Below are 21,607 nucleotides of genomic sequence, written 5' to 3'. Positions count from 1 at the left end.
TAGTGAGACCTACAGCAGTGTGAAGTTCCATCATAAGCTTGGTAACAGTGTACTCTAGCTTGTTTATGGAGTAGTTCATCTTGGAGGTATCAAGAGATGCGGGGAGAGTATCTAAGATCATATCTATGATATTCTTCCCATCAATCTTAGATCCTAGGATTTCCATTTTACTCAGATGACTAATGATCAATATCATAAAGTCTCCAACAGGAGTCCTAGCCTTCATGTGACAGTTCATAAACTGTCGGACTGCTTGTTGCCTTGTTTGACGCCCTTGCCCTCCAAACATCTCAAGGAGATTGTAGAGCATTTCGGCGGCAGTCTCGATGTTACGATGTTGCTCTTTCAGCATATTGTTCATAGATGCCAAGATATAGCACCTCACAATCTCATCGGATCGAAGCCAGGCCGCTACGGCGTCATTATCCTCTTGAGTTGAATCATCATTCGTCAGAGGAGGACACGGGGTGGTGAGTACCCATTTGTGCTTGTTAATGGTATGTATTATGTCGAGGTTACGTTTCGAATCTACATAGTTTTCGTTTTCGAGTTTGTTCGAGGAAAGAATGAAAGAGAGAGAGTTGGGAGACATATTGCCTATAAAAGTTGAAACAAGTTTATGATTAGTCTTTGGTTTAGGATTTAAGTTTTATTTAAGACTTTATAAAATCCAAAGGTGTTATGAACGAAATGACACTTTACTCCTTCGAGGGAAAGCCGCAACGAGTCTCCTTTCATAAGTAAATGACTCATCATTAATGCATAGCCAAGATGTCAATACATCAATTTTGACTAGCCACCTTGTAAATTGGTTTGATCACTCACATCCTTTCGCAGGGCCTCGAGGGAGGATTACTAGGGATTGAGTCTAAGTGTGTAACCAACTACTTAGTCCAAAAGATTGACTTTGAAAAACAATCCGCCGAGGGGAGGCCTTGTCATCATCGTCTCACTCTCGGACGTAGCTCATTGAGCAATGATCAGAGCAAAGCGCCCTTGAGTACTCTCATTTAAGAGAGGGCCACGAGGGTGACTCTTAGTCCGGCGACACTTGCACTTTTCATTAGTGTTGGGGATCGTGGGTTACAAACAACAAGTATAACCCTCCCACTTAGTTTTTGGAGTTGGTTCATCGACTCTTATAAGTTCGGAAACAAATTTCCTAGTTAGAGAGCGACAGAGCGGACAACTAGAAGAGAATCCTAGATCGACATGTTCAGAGTAGTATTAGTGCATAAAGGCACAAGGTACATACTCGATCTTTTCCTATTTTCTATTTCGGGAAAGTGCGTGAAGGAAGTGTGAACTTCAACTCACTCGAACACTTGAAAGTTTGAGATTACACATCTTTTTATTTTTCGGCTTGTCTACAAGGAGACCTCCCACTCAAATTTTCAAGAGCATATAGATTTTGAACATATGTATATAGATATAGTTTTGAAAACATTTTGAAAACTTATTTGATTTGGATGACAAAATATTTTCAAGTTTGAAAGTGAAAACGGTTTTTCAAAATTCAAACTAGTTTTGTAAAAACTCAATTTCAATTAATCTTTCAAAAATCAAAACTTTTAATCTTACACATCATGTTTATAATCATATGAAAAACATTTTTGCTCAAGAAAATTTTCTCATTAGAGTTCTATAACTCATGGTAGTGGGGTTTGAAAATCCGGATTTCTAAAAAACTGGAGTTTCGGAACAGCCGCGCACCTCGGAGTAAAATCGCCATATCTGGAGGCTCCGATGTCCTTTTGAGCCGAAACCGGTGGCATTGGACAGAGGACATACAGAGCTTTAATTTGATTTAAGAATCATTAAATTTAGATTTCTGAGCAGAGAGTTATGCCACTTTTAATGCGGGTTTACTCCAGCTCGAAGAAAAAGAAATAAATTAAAGCTTGGTCCTTTTTAGGTGCGAAAAAGAATCGAGTGTAACGGAACGTTTTATGAAGGTTGTTAAAGCTTTTATTTGTGTTTTATTATCAGGGTAATAACATAGAATAAAAGAAATAACAACAAGCATAAAACGATTCAAGTAAAAATAAGAAACTAGCAAGACAATATAACTAGTCACAAAAAATTACTCGAAATTTCTCAAACCTTTAAAACACGTTTTTCAATATAAAAAATTAAAAACTTTTAGAACTGATTCTAATGTGTTTTAAAAACATCCCAAACTCATAGAAAATCAACATGCTTTTTAATTTAAAGACAAGAGAGCATTAAATTAAAAAAAAATCTAAGATTACAATTCTAACTTGTCACAAAAAATAGTAAACTTTCGAAAACGATTTTCAAGCTCATAATTTTAAAAACATGTACATGCATATCTTTGACCATAGCTCTGATACCATTTGTTGGAATCGATCTAGGGTTTAAGAAAATAATTAACTCTTCGGTAAGCGGCGGAATTTTAAAAAAATTTCTTTTACACGTAAAAACGGTTTTTACTAACCTAGACAAGTGCAAGTACATGTAATTAAAAACCAATATGAGCTAAGAGTTTACTAACCTTTCTTGAAGCTTGAACTTTAAAGAAGCTTTTGGAAAGTTTGCAATGCTCGTCTCCCCTCCCAGCACGTCTCTCTTCCTTTCCTCGGCACCTCGAGCAACCACGAAAGTTTCTATCACTAAATCACTCGAAAAGAAGGAATCAGTGAGTGGACACTTTTAAACACTACGACTTAAGAACGAGTCTCGAAGTCGCAGAGCTAAACACTAGGTCGAGTGAGGACCTAGGTGCCAAAACAAGAAAAATCGAAAATAAACTAGAAAGAGAGAGAGAGAGGATTTCGGCCAAGTTCTAGAGAGAGAGTCTCTCAATCTCTTAAACTTAGGATGAATCAAATGTGAGGAATGAGACTCCTATTTATAGGAGAGGTTTAACCTTCAATAAGGTACTTTCCTCTTCTATAGAATATCACATATTCATGAGCAAAAATCCCTTATTTCCCATTCCATGTTGGGCGCCCAAGGCTGCCTCCTAGAGGCTTGGATTTGTTTCCTTTTTTGTTCCTTGGCTTGCCCATTACTCTCTTGGCCGAAATTCCTTGTGCATCTACATGCAAATTTGTTTCCTCTTTTTCTTTTGGCAAGTATCTAAATAGATTTATGCACAAAATAAACTCTCTTTCCTTGGGTATTATGGGCGCCTATTCTCATCTAGAAGGAGCTTCTAGAAGCTTCTTCATTTGTTCATGACAACATGAGAAAAACCCATTAAGAATTTTCAATAAAATTCTTATGAAACGAAATTAATTCACAAGGCCCAATAATCAAGTTATGGCCGAGTGACATTAAGTCATCAAATGAACTTGTCAAAAAATTTATTGACATTCATTTCATCATATGTCTCAAAAGACAAAAATACCCTTTTGACTATTTTCGTTCTTGTTTTGACTTAGCTTCCAGTTTAACTATTCCTATCGATGTGATTCGTGACAGTGACCTCATGGACCCAAATGAACAAAGCTTGAGCTAAACACTTGGACTCAAAAGTTCACAAACCTTTTCCAAGTTTAGCTTAATGCCAACTGACTCCACTAAAGAGTTGACACTGAAAATCTCTCGGTTCAAATGAATGTATTTTCTACTCAAGAATTCGACCTAATTATGATGAGCGGATCCACTGAATATTATCTATGTTTACCCTTCATGAATGTCATCAGCTAGTCGGGATTTACTAAATTACCATTTTACCCTTCTAGCTGTTATTTCCTCAACTCCTTTGTCGCTTGTGAATAAGTTAGAAACAATGTATTGACGAGGAGCTAACAAGTCACATTGTTTCATCCAAAAGAGTCAGGACTCAATTTGGACACTGGCCAGTTCATTTATTCACACTCCAAGGAACAAAGCATGAGGTGACATACATTGCATTTCAGCAATCTTGTACATGAATTCCATATCTATGAGAACTTCACAAAGTTACTCATGACAGACTCACAAATTAGTACTTCACCAATAGGCCTTGTTCGGAATCACATGGTGAGTCCGAACTTTGACTTTCTCAAATGAGAATACTAAGGTGTGAAATGGCATGTCTCATTTCAGGATTAAGGTAAGCATGATTCAATTCATACATAGTGACTTCGAGACATAAGAGGTTAACTGGTTTGTTCTTATATTGTCTCTAGAAGTGCACTGGTCAATTCAGTACCTTCGGAAGATACCTAGAAGAACTATAGAGTCCCCAACTCTCAATGCCTCATAACCAGACATCATAGATTCTTCTAACAATCATACTGAGGTCAATAGTCCTTTGACCCTAAGATTGCGAATATATCGTTTTAAGCAAACTACGAAGAGTTTGTTCATGCAAATCTACATTTGTCTCTTCGTAAGTTGTTAAGTTTGTTTATGGACTAAAAGACTAAGGTTTTATCATAAAGCTTCAAACAAAGAAAGAATGAATGAACGTTTCAACTTTATTACTGAATGAATAGGCAATTACAAGCAAGAGTCTTCGTAAGACTATATGACATCAAATGTTCATGAATAGACACTACTACTCTTCTTGTGGGCACCATTGACAACAAGTACTACTTGACGAGATTCTGATGAGTTAGGTTGTGTTTCAGTTGGGGTAAGAACAATTCTTACAGATGAGGTAGAAGCTTCCTCACCCAACTTTTCTTCAAGCACAATTTTGCTTCTAGGTTTCGCATCCTTCACGAAGTCCTCCTCAAGAAAACGAGCATTCGTGCTAACGAAAGTCTTATCGTCCTCGGGACTATATAAAATGAAACCTTTGGTTTCCTTTGGATATCCCACAAACAGGCACAATTCTGACCTACTAGCCAACTTGCTAGTCTTTTGCCTTAGCACATGTGCAGGGCAACCCCAAATTCGGATGTGGCCCAAACTTACTTTACGGCCAGTCCATCTTTCATAAGGAGTACCAGGAACCGTTTTAGACGGAACTTGGTTCAGAATGTAAGCGGCTGTTTCGAGGGCATATCCCCAAAAGGAAAGCGGGAGTGATGAGTAACTCATCATCGATCTAACCATCTCCATAAGAGTTCTGTTTCATCTCTCTGACACTCCGTTTTGTTGAGTTGTGCCAGGTGCGGTAAGCTGAGAAGCGATACCTTCTTCTTTAAGAAAGTCATCGAACTCTCCAGACATATACTCACCACCTCGATCAGATCGAAGGGTTTTGATCACTTTGCCAGTTTGCTTTTCCACTAAAACCCTAAAGACCTTTAAATACGTTAAAGGTCTCGGATTTGTGTTTGAGCAAATAGACAAACCCATATCGTGAGTAATCATCAGTGAAGGTGACGAAGTATTCGTATCCTCCACGTGCCTGTTGGCTGAGTGGACCACATACATCAGAATGTATTAGTTCCAGCAACTCAGTGGCTCTTCGACCCTTATCAGAGAAAGGTCGCTTAGTCATTTTTCCTTCTATGCAGGATTCACAAGTAGGTAGTGAACCTATTGCAGAAGCTTGGAGTGGACCATCCCTCACAAGTCTCCTTATCCTTTCTAGACTGATATGACCAAGTCTTAAGTGCCATAGGTGTGTTGATTTTGTTAGATCGGAGGATTCAGAAAGTTTGATCCTCTTTGGCTCCCTAATTAGATCATTATCTATTTCGGTGTCTAAAAGAGAAGGTTGAGTGGGATAGATGTAGAAAAGAGCATTCTTCATACATGCATCAGTGACAAAAGAATTAGAAAAAGAAATACGAATTCCATTCTTTATAAACTTTAAATAATAATCTTGCTCGAAAAGTGGAGCAACAGATACTAGGTTTTTCCCAAAGGAAGGAACATAATAAACATTATTCAAATTTAAAGTTCGATCTTCAAAAGATAGCGTCACGGATCCCACAGCCTTCGCAGACACCACGCTCTCATCACCCCACTTGAAGCAGAAGTCGCCATCCTCTAAGCTTTTGCTTTTCCTAAAACCAGTCAAGGAGTAGCAAATATGGTTAGTAGCAGCGGAGTCAATAATCCACGACGATACATTATCAGCTACTAAACAGGCTTCAGTAACAAGTACAATACCTTTTGCTTTGGTTTTGAGGTAGGCGGGACAGTTCCTACGCTAGTGACCAGGCTCGTTGCAGTGGTGGCACTTGTCTTTAGACTTGTCCACCTTCGGAGCCTTTGGCGCCTTCTTCTTCGTTTGAACCTTAGGTTGGTTCCTCTTCTCGGCATTGCGAGGTCTCTTCTTAGATCCAGAGGTGGAGGCAATAGCATGTACTTCTCCTTGAGCCCTCTTTTTCTTAGTGAGTGCCTCAGCGGTTTGAAGTTCCTTCATGAGCTCGGTAACATTGTACTCCAACTTGTTCATGGAATAATTCAACTTGAAGGTATCAAAGGTTTCGGGGAGAGTTTCCAAGATCATATCTATTTTAGTCTCCCCATCAATCTCAGATCCAAGAATCTCCATTTCGTTTAGATAGCTAATGATCAGCATCATATGATCTCTAACGGGAGTTCCAGCCTTCATACGACAATTCATGAATTGTCGGACCGTTTGTTGCCTAGCTTGATGTCCTTGCCCTCCAAACATCTCATGGAGATTGTAGAGCATATCGGTGGCAGTTTCATAATCACGATGTTGTTGTTGCAACACATTGTTCATCGATGCCAAAATATAGCATCTCGCAATCTCATCGGATCGAAGCCAGGCCGCCAGGGCGTCTTTCTCCTCTTGCGTCGAATCTTCATTCGTTTGAGGACAGGGGGTGGTGAGAACCCATTTGTGCTTGTCGACAGTAAGGACTATGTCGAGGTTACGTTTCCAGTCAACGTAATTGTCGCCTTCGAGTTTATTCGAGAAAAGAATTGTAGAGAGAGGGTTGAGAGACATATTGCCTATAAAAGTTGAAACAAGTTTATGATTAGTCTTTGGTTTAGGATTTAAGTTTTATTAAGACTTTTTATAAAATCCAAAGGTGTTATAAACCAAACGATAATATACTCCCTCAAGAGAAGGCCGTAAAAAATCTCCTTTTATAAGTAAATGACACATCATTAATGCTTAGCCAAGATGTCAATACATCAGCTTTGACTAGCCACCTTGTAAATTGGTTTGATCACTCATATCCTTTCGCAGAGCCTCAAGGGAGGATTACTAGGGATTGAGCCTAAGTGTGTAACCAACCACTTAGTCCAAAAGATCAGCTTTGAAAAACAATCCCCCAAGGGGAGGCCTTGTCATCATTGCATCACTCTCGGACGTAGCTCATTGAGCAATGATCGAGGCAATAACGCCTTGGAGTACTCACATTTAAGTGAGGGTCGCAAGAGCGGCTCTTAGTCCCACGTTATTGCGTCTTTCATTAGTGTTGGGGATCGTGGGTTACAAACAACGAATATAACCCTCCCACTTAGTTTTTGGAGTTGGTTCATCGACTCTTATAATTTCGGAAACAGATTTCCTAGTTAGAGAGCGACAGAGCGGACAACTAGAAGAGAATCCTAGATCGACATGTTCAGAGCAGTATTAGTGCATAAAGGCACAATGTACATACTCGATCTTTTCCTATTTTCTATTTCGGGAAAGTGCGTGAGGGAAGTGTGAACTTCAACTCACTCGAACACTTGAAAGTTTGAGATTACACATCTTTTTATTTTTCGGCTTGTCTACAAGGAGACCTCCCACTCAAATTTTCAAGAGCATATAGATTTTGAACATATGTGATATAGATATAGTTTTGAAAACATTTTGAAAATTTATTTGATTTGGATGACAAAATATTTTCAAGTTTGAAAGTGAAAACGGTTTTTCAAAATTCAAACTAGTTTTGTAAAAATTCAATTTCAATTAAACTTTCAAAAATCAAAACATTTTAATCTTACACATCATGTTTATAATCATATGAAAAACATTTTTGCTCAAGAAAATTTTCTCATTAGAGTTCTATAACTCATGGTAGTGGGGTTTGAAAATCCGGATTTCTAAAAAACTGGAGTTTCGGAACAGCCGCGCACCTCAGAGTAAAATCGCCATATCTGGCGGCTCCGATGTCCTTTTGAGCCGAAACCGGTGGCATTGGACAGAGGACAGACAGAGCTTTAATTTGATTCAAGAATCATTAAATTTCGATTTCTGAGCAGAGAGTTATGCCACTTTTAATACGGGTTTACTCCAGCTCGAAGAAAAAGAAATAAATTAAGGGAAAATAACACATTTATACCATGTGTTTTAGTGAAATGTCGAGTTTAACCCTCGGTTTTCAAAAATGTCGAGTTCATACCCTCTGTTTAACTAAAATGACGAAATTATACCCTCTGTTTAACTAAAATGACGAAATTATACACTGAAATAGACAACAGTGTCACGAATATTCTTTTTATTGATTTTTCATTGACGTTGACTATAATATTTATATATAAACACCAATTATCTTTATTCATTCGCGCCATATATGTAATTTATTTAAAAACTAAAAAATAAACAACAGTCTCTTAATCGTGAAGAACACAGAAAGAGGCAAATGGGTAAACATCGATAGTTGATAGTCATCAAAATAACATATTCGAACAGAGAATCCAGGATTTAGAGTTACAATTCGAACACGGAATGAAGTCATTTCTTAGAAAGTATGAGTTTTATTATTTAATTTCAATTTAAGGCTATTTTTATTTCAAAATTGAGAATTTGAAAGTTAGGGTGCTGATTTAGATTTGATTCGATTTTTCTTATATAAGAGTTAATATCAATGAAAGGGAGATTTGTGACGCTGTTATACATTTCATGGTATAATTTCGTCATTTTAGTTAAACAGATGGTATAATTTCGTCATTTTAGTTAAACAGAGGGTATGATCTCGACATTTTTGAAAACCGAGGGTTAAACTTGACATTTCACTAAAACACAGGGTATAACGGAACGTTTTATGAATCGAGTGTATAACTTGACATTTCACAGGGTATAACTTGACATTTCACTAAAGCTTGGTCCTTTTTAGGTGCGAAAAAGAATCGAGTGTAACGGAACGTTTTATGAAGGTTGTTAAAGCTTTTATTTGTGTTTTATTAGCAAGGTAATAACAAGGCATAAAAGAAATAACAACAAACATAAAACGAATACGGTAAATAAAAGAAACTAGAAAGACAAAGTAACTAGTCACAAAAATTACCGAAATTTCTCAAACCTTTAAAACACGTTTTTCAATATAAAAAATTAAAAACTTTTAGAACTGATTCTAATGTGTTTTAAAAACATCCCAAACTCATAGAAAATCAACATGCTTTTTAATTTAAAGGCAAGAGCAATAAAAAAAAACTTAAGATTACAATTCTAACTTGTCACAAAATTAGTAAACTTTCGAAAACGATTTTCAAGCTCATAATTTTAAAACATGTACATGCATATCTTTGACCATAGCTCTGATACCACTTGTTGGAATTGATCTAGGGTTTAAGATAAAGATTAAACGCTTCGGGAAGCGGCGAAATTTTAAAAAATTTCTTTACAAGTAAAAACAGTTTTTACTAACCTAGACAAAGAGCAAGTACATTTAATTAAAAACTAATATGAGCAAGAAGTTTACTAACCTTTCTTGAAGCTTGAACTTTGAAGAAGCTTTTGGAAAGTTTGCAACGCTCGTCTCCCCTCGCAGCACGTCTCTCTTCCTTTCCTCGGCACCTCGAGCAACCACGAAAGTTTCTATCACTAAATCACTCGAAATAAAGGAATCAGTGAGTGGGCACTTTTAAACACTACGACTTAAGAACGAGTCTCGAAGTCGCAGAGCTAAACACTAGGTCGAGTGAGGACCTAGGTGCCAAGACAAGAAAAAATCGAAAATAAACTAGAGAGAGAGAGAGAGAGGATTTTCGGCCACAAGTTCTAGAGAGAGAGTCTCTCAAATCTCTTAAACTTGGATGAATTAAATGTGAGGAAATGAGGCTCCTATTTATAGGAGAGGTCTCACCTTCTATAAGGTAGTTTCCTCTTCTATAGAATATCACATATTCATGAGCCAATTACCTCTTTTCCCACTTGAGATGCTCGGCCAACATAGGCTTCAATAAGCCTTGGATTTGTTTCCTATTTTGTTCCAAGCCTTGCTTTGTCTCTCTCTTGGCCGAAGTTATGCTTTCCTTCTAGAGGAAATTTGTTTCCTCTTTTTCTTTTGGCAAGTATCTTGATACATTTATGCACAAAATAAACTCTCTTTCCTTGGGTATTATGGGCGCCTATTCTCATCTAGAAGGAGCTTCTAGAAGCTTCTTCATTTGTTCATGACAACATGAGAAAAGCCCATTAAGAATTTTCAATAAAATTCTTATGAAATGAAATTAATTCACAAGGCCCAATAATCAAGTTATGGCCGAGTGACATTAAGTCATCAAATGAACTTGTCAAAAAATTTATTGACATTCATTTCATCATATGTCTCAAAAGACAAAAATACCTTTTTGACTATTTTCGTTCTTGTTTTGACTTAGCTTCCAGTTTAACTATTCCTATCGATGTGATTCGTGACAGTGACCTCATGGACCCAAATGAACAAAGCTTGAGCTAAACACTTGGACTCAAAAGTTCACAAACCTTTTCCAAGTTTAGCTTAATGCCAACTGACTCCACTAAAGAGTTGACACTGAAAATCTCTCGGTTCAAATGAATGTATTTTCTACTCAAGAATTCGACCTAATTATGATGAGCGGATCCACTGAATATTATCTATGTTTACCCTTCATGAATGTCATCAGCTAGTCGGGATTTACTAAATTACCATTTTACCCTTCTAGCTGTTATTTCCTCAACTCCTTTGTCGCTTGTGAATAAGTTAGAAACAATGTATTGACGAGGAGCTAACAAGTCACATTGTTTCATCCAAAAGAGTCAGGACTCAATTTGGACACTGGCCAGTTCATTTATTCACACTCCAAGGAACAAAGCATGAGGTGACATACATTGCATTTCAGCAATCTTGTACATGAATTCCATATCTATGAGAACTTCACAAAGTTACTCATGACAGACTCACAACTTAGTACTTCACCAATAGGCCTTGTTCGGAATCACATAGTGAGTCCGAACTTTGACTTTCTCAAATGAGAATACTAAGGTGTGAAATGGCATGTCTCATTTCAGGATTAAGGTAAGCATGATGCAATTCATACATAGTGACTTCGAGACATAAGAGGTTAAATGGTTTGTTCTTATATTGTCTCTAGAAGTGCACTGGTCAATTCAGTACCTTCGGAAGATACCTAGAAGAACTATAGAGTCCCCCACTCTCAATGCCTCATAACTAGACATCATAGATTCTTCCAACAATCATACTGAGGTCAATAGTCCTTTGACCCTAAGATTGCGAATATATCGTTTTAAGCAAACTACGAAGAGTTTGTTCATGCAAATCTACATTTGTCTCTTCGTAAGTTGTTAAGTTTGTTTATGGACTAAAAGACTAAGGTTTTTATCATAAAGCTTCAAACAAAGAAAGAATGAATGAACGTTTCAACTTTATTAATGAATAGATAGGCAATTACAAGCAAGAGTCTTCATGAGACTTTATTACATCAAATGTACAAAATAAAGACTACAACTCTTCTTGTGGGCACCATTGACAACAATATTGTCTAATTTGATAATATTAACGTATAATCAATTGGCCGAATATTGTCTCCTAATAACAAAATTAACCATCTCCGATCTATTTCGTCAATAATATCGACAAAACTTTACATCGTCCAAAATATCTCAAATTATACTTTTGTCCCCTTTTTCGGAAAAAAATACCCCTATACACAATTTTCTGAAAAACAAATTCACAATTCTCTTTCTCTTCAATTCTCTCGATTCTAACACTTTTGAAGGTTTCCGATGATTTTTGACGATCTCCGATGATTTTTTACGAACACGCGCAAAACCCATTGAAAAATAAATATATATATTTTTTTAATCATTTATAAGTATATTATTGAAAAAAATGGTCAATACTTCGCTAACCATTGTAAATTGTTGCAATCCATCGTAAAATATCACTAACCATCGCAAATTATCGCAAAAATCTGGAAAATATTAACAATTACTATAAAAAAGAGTCGCTATTGCTCTTTTCCAGTTTTATAAAAGAGTGGATGTTGCTCTTATCCAATTATTGTTTTGCGATAATTTGCGATTGTTAGTGACAGTTTAGCGAATTTTTGCGATGGATGGCGATGATTTGCGATTGTTAGTGATATAATTCATCATTTTCTTCAATGATATAGTTAAAAATATAAAAAATGTTGATTTTAAACGAGTTTTGGGCATGTTCGTCGAAAATCATCGGGGATCATTGGAAATCATAAAAAGTCATCGGAGATCTTCGAAAGTGTTGAATTCGAAAAAGTTAGAGGAATAGAGTAGTGAGAAATGTTTTTGAGAAAGTTGTGTAGAGAGGTATTTTTTTTACGAAAAGGAGACTAAAGTCTAATTTGAGATATTTTGGATAAATGAAGATTAGTCAAGATATTTGATTAGTTTTTAGGTCTAGAAATGAAATTTATCATATAAAATATGGATTATTTCATGTTCTTTATTTTTATATGAATATAAAGCACACATAACATTGTTTAACACTTCATTTTAATTCATTAAATGATAATTTTTGTTTACAGTATCAATTTTATCTTTTGTGAGTGTAGACAACTGTTTTTTTTTATTTCACGCTAAATTGATGACCTGTGCATAAAGTAAAAGAAATTATTTGGATTTTAATAAAATAAAAGTTTTGCTGACAATTATTTGGTTGGTCATAAGAGTGCTCTGAATATTATTTTCTTCGATTAATGATCCGTTTTTATTTTATTTTAATGGAATTAGAGAAGACATGCTCGTTACATTTAAAAAAGAGATAAGAATTCTCATAAGTAATTGGGTGTGAAAGCCGAATGAATTAGAAGATGAATCATAATATAGCTGAAATAAAAATGTTAAGATAATGATATCCTATTTACAAAGTAAGTAGAGGGATATGGAGAAATTGGTAGACGCTACAGACTTAATTGGATTGTGTCGGTATGAAAACCTACCAAGTGATAACTTTCAAATTCGGAGAAATCATAGAATTAAAAATGGGAATTTCTGAACCAAATATGATTTTATAAAAATAAGTGATAAAAAAAAGGACAGGTGCTCAGACTCAATGAAAGATGTTTTAACAAACAGAGTTGGATGCATTGCGTTAGTAAAGGAATCTTTCTATCAAAGCTCCATATAAGCGTATCCATACTTAAATACTCTCTCTCTCTCTCTCTCTCTTTCTCTCTCTCTCTAATGAATCAAATTAATTCCGAGTTGAAAAAAGAGATAAAAAATTTATGGATCCTATATCATTTTGTCTACCAATTAGAATACCATTTTTAATTAGTCATTTTTAACGAAATTAAGATTATTCTAGTGTGTATACCAAATAAAAAAGAACCTTTTTACTGGAATTTTTTTTTGTATTTAAAGGCATGTGCGGTACAATTTAATTTTATGGTAAAAACATCATTTATCTTGCTTATTTCGCACGAAAAAAGACGACAACAAGGTTTTTGCTGCATTTCAAATACTAAAGCTCACTAATTGGATACAGAAACTTTCTTCACATTTGGAACTGCACATAAAAGATTATTTTATCTCAAAGGATTTTTTGAGAAAATACCAAAGGACATTGCCTTATTTGTCAAAGAAAAATAGAATACGTTATAAACCATTTATTATCATTTAAATATTCGAGAAACAAATACGCGTTAAATTAAGTTTGAAGGATCATTTTAAATGATTTGATTTAGTATATATATTAGAATGTCCCACCTTGATTGGGTACTTGAGCAATGTGCTTCTTATAAATGTGTGTCATCCCTCCACTCTTGAGCTATCTTTTGAGTGTGAGCTAGGCCCACATTTCTATAAGTATACAGTCACAACCAGTGACAATTGTCTATGAAGACTCACAGTGACAGTAAAAAACTTGGACTATTTCCAATAGAATTGTCACCTTAGTATACATCACCTTGTTTGATCATTACTATTGAAATTCCTTACCCCACTTGATGAACGCTCCTCTCTTAGAATGTGTCTCAAATGGCTAATGTGGGAAATTGTACACCTAATACACTAGGACAAATAAGACTTTGGATGTGACTTTCCAAAACTCATAAAGTCGCATTCAATGGTCAAAATGGATGCGATATGTTGCATCCAATAGTCCGCATCTGATGACCCTGGATGTGACTAATAGCATCCAATAATCCAGGTTTTTTTGGATGCGACAAGTCACATCCATTATCACATAAAAAAATATTACACCATATTTTATCGCATCCAAAACTCATTAAGATCAAACTAAATCCACGTCATCAACTAAACGAAAATAAAAGGGGAAAATATATCCCGGTTAAATTTTCGACTTTTGGATGTGGCTAGTCGCATCTGAAAGTCTCATCCATAGACCTGGTAACTGAATACAATTACTTAAATAAGCGAGAATTTTTAGATTCTCGCTGACCCTATTGGATGCGACTAGTCGCATCCAAAAGTCAGCCGATGCCAATAACTCAAATTGTCCTAGTGTAACTTGAATTTGAAATTGACTAAGTTTGAGCACGGGCAAAACTCCATCTTACTATTTTTCATCTGCTCTTCGTTGTCGATGTGGGTGCTTTCAGGGTCGCTATCAAACCTAACACGGTCAAACTCTTCCTTTTCCTTCGACTCGTTACACAGCTCGTTAAGAGACTATCATCATTTTTTTATGGTAATTCGTGTTCTACAACTCTTCTTCATGCTCTCCTTGGACACCGTACTCCTCATCTCCGAGTTCGAATTCTCCTCTGGCGTCAGGTTAGTGATCCTTTTCCATCTTCGACGAATAAAGAATGAGAATTTTAGATTCTTCACATTTTTGGATTTTAGGTCAGTCTAAGGCTTTTGATTTGGTCATTTTATTAGTTTTTATTTTAATTATTTGTTTCTATATAAGAGTATAATTAAAAAACAAACTAATTTCAAAACCATTTCATTTGGATAGTTGATTATGAGTTAGTAGTAATGGTGACACTCAAAACAAATAATATAGATTTACTCGGAGAAAAAAATGTTGTAAATTGTATTCAGCATAAAACTATAAACTATAGGGATTTATGCTGCAATTTTTTTATATGAAAATTATGATTCCAGTTATAATTATCAGATAAATTATAAATTAAAAGTACATAACATACATATTAACCATAAATACATGCTTTTTAACACCAAAACAGTTTATACTAGTCATTACCTAACTATTACACGCTTACAAAGTTTAGAAATATAGTAGTTTATTTATTTTTAATTTTAAGAATTAGACTATTTATTTATTTTAGTTTTTTTTGGTTAGATATTAGTTTAAAATTTGGGTTTAGTGATAATTATGAAGATCTATTTAGTATTTGTATAGGGCTATGAGTATTGTATAGCCATTATATATATATATATATATATATATATATATATATATATATATAATGAAAATATCAATTTATTTATTAAATCGAATATTAGGTATATTTTTGTTGTCGCGAACCATTTAAATATACACACACACACACACACACACACACACACTTACACACACGTTGTTTTATATTATTTAGTGTCATTGGTGGATGAGACATATGCCCCCTAAACTTTTAAAAATTGTACTTTAACTTTTATTTGTGTTGATTTTATTTAAATTTTCAATCTAAAACTATTCGATATTTTCATACGTACATCTCTTGAAAAAAAAGTACATGATACTGATTTTTATTTTGTTTTTGAAATTCTATATATATATATATATATATATATATATATATATATATATATATTTATTTATCAAATAAGCCTTTTTTAGCTCAAATCCTATATATCAAACATATCGTTTTGTATCTATATACGTTCATTATCTTCTTTTGTTTTTGTTTTTTTTTCATATCCGGCCAAACGGATGAGAGCTCGAAAATAATAGCTGATTTTGCTAAACAATTTGCAACAATATTACAAGTTCTAAGAATATGAAAAAAATTTAAAACCTCAAAGAAATGATCTCTTGCAGTATTGTTCCAAGATCGATGACCGACGTAGTATGAGTTTAAGGAGATTGATTACGTCGTTGCAGTAAAAAAAGACCCATATTTTCTTCATGTTTACATCTCTTGTCCATCGTACACCTCTCAGAATCGCCGCTGCCTCGGCCAATTGTGGCGAAAGACCTTGTTGCGAGAACTCAATGGAAGAGCTCACCATGCTTCCATCATGTCTTCTTGCCACCAGGCATGTGGCAAAGTTGTGGTGATGATTGTCCACAACTACATCCACATAAATAGCTACAACACCAACCAGCGGAGGAGACTAACGCACGGGTTGCGTCTGTTAGTCTCGCTGTTGTGGATGTTCTGGTGTCACTGCGATATTCTTCAATATAATCGCTCATCCATTTTACCAAATCAGTGTCACGCCTAATTCTCTTACCCGCAACGACATCATTATATTATTTCAAAGATTTTAAATCAGTGTTGCAAAGAAAGAGGCAATACGCGCTTTAAGAGACGTGATGACGGCTACAATGTAACTGCGAGGATCAGAAGTCGGTCAAAATTTAGCCAAGAGAATGCTAAACCTCGCTTATTTGGATACCGAGCTTGCAAAGAAACAACCCCAAAAGGTGTGGCTGATCGTCTCTACGTTGTTGGCACAAATTAAGCACCATGCACTACCAGAAATTTGGCCTCTAACTACTGCCGAACGCTGTAGTCATTTTAAATCCACTACAGTTTACTGACTGTCATCTATTGCACTGGAGTCTTATCTCTTTGATTATGACTCCAGTGTTTGGCCGTAGTGTATCTGTTTTATAAGACTGTAGTTAAAATATATAACTACATTGTTTAGATGTAGTCTTACTAGTGGCATCTATAAATACTACATCGTTATGCTGTAGTTATATAGAACTGAATTACATAAGATAAAAAAACTACAGTTTTAACAAGTAGTCTTAATTGAGTCAATTAGACAGACTACGGCGTTTTTGTGGCATCTATTGCACTGGAGTCTTATCTCTTTGCCTATGACTCCAGTGTTTTCTGTTGAAGACTACATTTTTATAATGTAGTTGTTCAAATTTTGAGTCAATAAACACTACAGCTTTAAAGAGTAGTTATAATTAATTGAGTTGGACAGACTACGGCGTGTTTGTGGCATCTATTGCACTGGAGTCTTATCTATTTGTCTATGACTTCAGTCTTTTTTGTTGAAAACTACATCTTTTAGGTGTAGTTGAAAAATTGAGGTGGTTCATGTTTTTATCTTAGACTACTGCGTATTGTTGTAGTCTAGGAAGATAGATATTTATATTTAGCTTTAAGACTACATTTATGAATTGTAGTCTTCAGTTTACGCACTTAAGACTCTAGTTTACGTTTGTAGTCTCTTGTGTGATTTAGCTTAGACTACTTTCTTTTAATTGGAGTTGAACTTAACGTCATCATTTAACTACATTTGAATTATGTAGTAAAATATCTGTGAATGCAATATTTTGTATAAAAATATATATTGAATTAAAATGGTTCAATCTTCTAATTTGTATAATTTGTACCTATATTTGTACCAAAACACAAACATGCATAAAAACACATCCACATAAGTACCAGATTTACATCCAACCATATATCCTGAATAATCCTACAAGAGTACCAAATTCATACCAATCATACCAAGTACCAAATATTCATCAACATATCCATACTAGTATAGGCATTGTAATGCTACAAAACCACAATACCTAAATCCAAAGACGTCCCTGCTTCATGCATACTAAGTGCCAAATATCGCACAATTCTACAGCAAATCCATCCAAGTGATATCATGATTCTACATAAAATACAAAATAGTTTGATAGTGTCCAGAACACTACCTAATACAAAGTTTGAAGGTAGGCAGCCCATTCTTGGCGCATCACATCGAGCTCGTCTTGAGTATAGCTACGCTTTCCATCGAACTATATTAACGATGAAAAAAATGAAAATTACTTAACCACATCAACTAAACAAACAAGCTTATAACTATATTAAGGCTGTATTTTTCCAGAAAAAAAAAAAGATTAAGGCTAAGCAAATTACTTTAGCTTCAGTCGAGATTAGGTGATGGCCAATGATATCTTCCATGTACTTAATCACATAATATCCACACTCTGTTCCGCCCGGTTGTCGAGGACACTAGACAAACAGAAAAAAGTAAGTTAACAACCAATGATTGAGTCAGCTACAAAATTCAGATTCAATCCACACAGTAGCTCAACCCAATTTCAGATTCAATCCCAAGCACAAAATCAGACTAGCTACAATTTTAAACATACCTTAACAACTTCCCATGTAGCTTGTTTCTTCATAGTTTTGTTGGCTTTCGAGTTGAATAATTTCATAGCACTACGTACAGAAATACACATGTCATGATATATATGTAATGTATAACTATGTAAGATCCATAAATATGAAGAAGTCGATCAATGTGTGAACTCACGTATTAATAACAGCTTTGATATCATTTCCAGGTTTACGAGCAAGAGAATCAAAGTAATAAACTCGGTCATTATGCGGGTCGAGTGCAAGCAACGTCCAATGATTTCTGAATCCACGTAAACAATGTATTAACTGTCTAAGCACCGTCCAACGAAAAATGAAATCATATAAATACTCAAAAAATATAACAATATACTCATGTAAATATACTTACACGGGATTGAAAGGAGCTAAGAATAGTTGACCAACACCACAACCCTCCATTCTGTTGGCAATAAGGTCAGATTTGTGTCCACTGGTCCCCATATTCAAAGACACTGGATCTATGAACGCATACATAGATCCAATTTTCATGCTCATGATCTTCTGATACAAGTAGCTAATTCACATAAAGCAAAGATTCATTATGATGTGGCTAAAATATACATATATTTGAAATAGATCAATGAGTATTGAAAAGATTACCTCATGTACAAAACAATGCAGCTCGACGTGATCCACTCCATGCTACAAAATGCCATAATATCATCACGAAGAATATATACAACTCGATCTTTGCCAAAAATATTCTCGTCCAAGGGAAAAGATATTGAGTTGTCATTTCCCATGACTTTAGCAACATTAGTCTTGAGATATTCTAGACTCCATATCTGTTTGGTTTTTTTCCTGGGAGACCTACGAACGGGTGTTACCACCTGAAAAGAAACACGTATTGGATATTCTAGACTCCATAATTTTTAAAAAAATGAGCAACACGTAAGAATTAGTTGAGTGATTACCTTGGATTTCTCAATTGTAACCATATTCTTAGGCCACGGAACTTGATTACCAACTACTTTTTTGACAGTCAATTCATGTTTACCCATTCGCATTGGAGATATAGCCTTCTCATCAACGCACATATCTACATGGACACGTACAACTTCATCCCCCAATTTGATTCCCCAAACTGTTCCTTTGGTCGCAGTTTCAGAACAAATTTTACCATAAGCAACAACATTAGAAATGCTGTCTACAGCTAGTTTACATGGTTGTTCCTTAAAAAAAACAGAATTTAGTTTAGTAAATTTTAACAATTAACTAATTAAGAACCAAAACAGGGGTCATTTTTACCTTTCCATTGGCGAAATCTCTACGCCCGATCAATTCGATATCATCGCATTCTTCCTGGTAGAGTTTTTGTTCGTCACTTCAATTTTCCTTGTCATCGGAGAAGTGTAGATTTGGTTTTTTGGTTGTGCAACTACCCTTATTTGATTGAAGAAGAGAGCTTTTGAAGTTGTTATCGCCAGCCTAAAACTTCATGTTTTCCTCTTGAAGTTCCTTGATTTGTAATAGTAAAATTCGCCTTTCATCGGCGTCTCGTTGATGTGCCTCTGTCAATTTCTTTTGCTCCTCTAAGACGAGTTGCAGGACAGCGCTTGTTTTTGTCTGCCTTGGAGTGTTGAAGTACTTTTAAGGATTAACGCCATGCCCAATACACCTTACTAAACCACCACGGTCTTTATTTCCCAACGCTAATGTGAGAGCGTCTTCCTTCGGGTTTAAATAAATAGCCCCATCCGTAATCTTTTTGGTACAATCATCCTACAAGTATACAAACATATAGGTAAGTTAAGTTTGACTACCCAGATAGACAAAAAAATAGTTCAGTTATTTATTCTAACCAGATTGTCTATAAATGAGCTAATCTCTTCATCCTCTGCAGCACTGCCATTTGCATAAGCGATCTTCCAAAGCTCACTTCGAGATGGTTTACCAGTGCCACCCCTTTCCTTAGACTATAATAGAGCAGGAAATGAAACAATCCACATACTAAAACAACTTCACAATATCAATATAAAAAACAGTCTGATGCACATATATCAACTTCAATACTCACCAAGTCAGCTGCTACGTTTGCGAATCCACGCCTAGAAAGGTGGTGCCGATACTTGATCTTCTTTGACTTGTTAGACTGTTCTGTACTCAAAGTTCTAAAGTCATCGGAGAGACGTTTCGCAACAAAAATCTTTCAAGACGTTCACCACACCATTTGCTCTAGCTATAACAACCTTGGTAAGAAGAGTAGGTCCCCTTGATGTCCTTTTTTTGCTTTTGGTTCCACTGTTGTACAGTCATTTGGCACTGATGTTTGTTTTTCCTTTTCCTGAACTACAGGTCCAGATTTTTTCTTCTTTTTTGGTTGCGGTGCCACTGCTGTGTCGTCATTCTTTTCCTCCTCTAAACGTCTCAGTGCCTTTGAGTTGCCAGTGTTTTTTTCCTCAACTATACATGCCCTTCTTGTCCTTTTTTTTGCTGGAGATGTCTGTGATTTGTCTTCATCTTTTGCATCAACCACAGGTACACTACACCTACACACAATAAGGTTATGAATCAGAATTATACACGTACAGACATACACAAACAATATACATCAGTATTAATTATGAAACAGTCCCCCACACACACACACACACATAAACATGTTAATTAAGTTTTCTCACTTCTTCCTCTCACTAGTCATTATCGATCCAAGTACCATCTTCATCTATTTGCAAACATGTTTCGTCATCTGTCGAATCTGAAGACTCTGCATCAGAGAATAGTTCGGTGGCAGGAGCTTCATAATCAACATCATCCTCTGGTATTGGACTAGCAAAGTCATTTTTCAAATTCGGTACCACAATTGACCACGACGTATCCATTCCGTCTTCTACATAGAAAACTTGTTTGACTTGGTCTGCCAAAATGAATGGATCTGACTTGTGACCAGTCTTTGAAAGATCAACCACTGTGAATCCATCATCTACCTTAACACCCCTTGAACTGTCAACCCATTTACATTTGAAGACCACCACTTTGGATACGACATAGTCTAACTCCCATATTTGTTGAATAGTCCCAAAGAATGTCATGTCTGAAACAATTGGTTTCTTGTCCTTTGAGCTGCACACTTGCATTGTCTCAGCCATTACTGCGACACTGCTATTTTGAACAGAACTTGTGTCATCACGGTCCTTTGTGAAAAAACGAAATCTGTTGATGATATATCCACTGTAGGAAAGAACGTGTGCTTTCGGTCCATGTGACATCCACCTTAATGTATGTGATACCGAAACTCTAGACTCTTCCA

The sequence above is a fragment of the Urtica dioica genome, chromosome 4 (assembly GCF_054948205.1).
Source record: "Urtica dioica subsp. dioica isolate 48M chromosome 4, U.dioica_male_clone48M_v1_H2, whole genome shotgun sequence".
Taxonomy (NCBI): domain Eukaryota; kingdom Viridiplantae; phylum Streptophyta; class Magnoliopsida; order Rosales; family Urticaceae; genus Urtica; species Urtica dioica.
Note: the sequence above shows the minus strand (reverse complement) of the source record.